The 2718-nt window shown below is 40.7% G+C and overlaps 1 pseudogene; it reads left to right on the forward strand.

Annotated features, from left to right (window-relative positions):
• The first annotated feature begins 442 nt into the window (after positions 1–442).
• Positions 443–769, forward strand: LOC118593668 (annotated as a pseudogene).
• The last annotated feature ends 1949 nt before the right edge of the window (positions 770–2718 follow it).

Below are 2718 nucleotides of genomic sequence, written 5' to 3' on the forward strand. Positions count from 1 at the left end.
GTGTGTTACAGTCAACAGAACTGAAAGGAATTGGAGATCTGAAGAGCTTTTTGGCATCAGACGTGGAGGAGCAGAGTTTGGAGTTTGCCTTGCTGGTTTTAGGTCTTGTTTGGGTCCAATATTTCTTCACTATGCTCCCTATCCTCCCTTTTTGAATGGTAGTGTATATTCTGTGACATTGTGTGTTGGGAGTATGTGATCTGCTTTTTCATTTTGATTTTACAGGGGTTACAGTTAAGAGATTGCCATGAGTCTCAAAGGGGACCTTGAACTTTGGACTTTTAAAGAGTGTTGAGACTATTATAGACTATGGGGACTTTTGAAGTTGGACAGAATGCATTTTTGCATTGTGATATGACTACAAGTCTATGGTGGTTTGAATAGGAACGGCCCTGTAAGCTCATAGATTTAAATGCTCATTCATTAAGAAGTATAACTATGCTCTTCTCCTTTCTTCCTCCATCATGCAGAGGACTCCTGACTTGGCTTCTCACCATGTCTTCTCACAAGACTTTCAGAATCAAGTGATTCCTGGCCAAGAAACAAAAGCAAAATCGTCCTATTCCTCAGTGGATTCATATGAAAACTGGTAACAAAATAAGGTACAACCCCAAGAGAAGACACTGGAGAAAAATAAAGCTGGGTCTCTGAGGATTCACACAATGGCAAGACATTTGATACTGAATTGTGGGTCATCAAGCAATCCTACCACATGGAGTTCAACATTTTAACCTGAAGACTTGATCCTGTTTTAAGTTGGGGGAGTAGTTTGTCCAGTAATAAAATGTAGAACCTTCCAAGAAAAAAAAAAAAAGAAGTATAACTACTTGATAGGGATTAGGAATTGAGGCCTTGCTAGAGTAGGTGTGGCCTTGTTGGAGGAAGTGTGTCACTGGGGTGGGTTTTGGGGTTTCAGGGGCTCAAGTCAGGCCTAGTGAATTGCCTCTCTTCTTGCTGCCTGTGGATCCAGATGTAGAACTCTCAGCCTCTCCAACATCATGTCTGCCTGTGTGCCACCATGCTCCCTGCCATGAAAAAATGGACTAAACCTCTGAAACAGTAAGAGAGCTTCAATTAAATTCATGGTGTCTCTTCACAGCAATACAACAATGACTAAGATGGTACCCTTCTTCCACAATGTTCCCTGAGCCTGAAACACAGGAGCTGTGTAGTGATGTATCAGTTTGGGACTGGTCTCCACAACTCTGCATTTTGATAGGTTGTGGTTTTCTGGAATGGTCTCTGTCTGCTGAAGGGAAATTTATTTGATAAGGCATGAGAGCCTCTCTTTCTCTCATATTATATATATATATATGCTTTTCTTCTATAATTTCATTGTAGTATGTTGTCCTAACAGAATCTTATGTGTATGTATTTACTGCTGACCACTTAGAATTGAATAACCTCTCAGGAGGCTTGACCCTGAAGAAAGTTGATTTTCCCTCTCTTAGCTGCCATTGATTGTCTGTAGCTCCAGATCTAGAGGTGGGACCTTGCAAAATTTGCTCCGTCCATATTGGCATGTTAACTTATATGTTCATTATGCAGGTCTTGTTTAGGCAACTATATTATTGAGATTTCATGGGTGCAGCATCCCTGCATTTCCAGAAGATACTATCTAGTAGCAGTCATCCTGGTCCTGTGGATTTTACACTTTTTTCATCCCCTTTTTTATGATATTCCCTGAGCCTTAGGTATAGATGTTGCATGGTCACTCATTCTCTGCATTTTGACCTAACATGGACCTTTTTAGTAACCTTTATCTGTTGTACAATAGATAGAGCTGTTAAGCTTCTTTGATGAGGGGAGAGCTATACTCAGCTGCATGGATTATGGTGTGCTGGCTAGTTTTATGGCAATTTGACACAAGCTAGGGTCATTAGAGAGGAGAGAGTCTCCATTGAGAAAATGCCTTCATAAGATTGGGCTATAGGTAAACCTAGAGACCATTTTCATAACTACTAGTTGATATGAGAAGGCCCAGCCCACTATGAATGGTACCAATGTGGGCTGGTAGCCATGGGTTCTATAAGAAAGCAGGCTGAGTAATCCATGAAGAGCAAGCCAGTAAGCAGCAATCCTCCATGTCCTCTGAATCAGCTCCTGACACCAGGTTCTTGCTGGGTTTGAGTTTCTGCCATGATTTCCTTCAGTGATTGACTACCATATGGAAGTGTAAGTCAAATAAACCCTTTCCACCCCAACTTGATTTTTTCCCATGGTGTTTAATCACAGCAATGATAACCCTAACTAAGACAAAGGATATGAACTAAGAATACAGTTATAAATTGTGTTGGTTTAGGAAAATGACAGTAGTAAGTTGTCCTCTAGGATCTATGGATTCTCCAGCCAGGGGTGGGTGGCTGTGTTTACAGAACCAGTCATGAAATCTCCCCTATTGAGAAGGCCTTAAGTCCAATTACACAGCTGTTAGTTACCTCCAGTATATAAATGTCACTATTGAACAGTTGGTGATGTCTTGCTAGGCCAATTGTTATATAGATTCATAGGCATAATTGCTAGTAGATTTTTTATTGCTCTTTTTCCTTTAGCTACTTACATAGCATCTTTATATTCTGTGAGTGCTAGTTCTCAGGAAAAATGATTCCAGATCAATTCCAGCTCATCCCTCCAAGTCTTTGTGTCCAAAGCAAGTGGAATCTTCAGCAATGGGGTCTTAATGTGAAGTTCTGGGAGACAACCCAGATATATATAGGA

Source organism: Onychomys torridus, chromosome 12, assembly GCF_903995425.1.
Source record: "Onychomys torridus chromosome 12, mOncTor1.1, whole genome shotgun sequence".
Classification (NCBI taxonomy): Eukaryota; Metazoa; Chordata; class Mammalia; order Rodentia; family Cricetidae; genus Onychomys; species Onychomys torridus.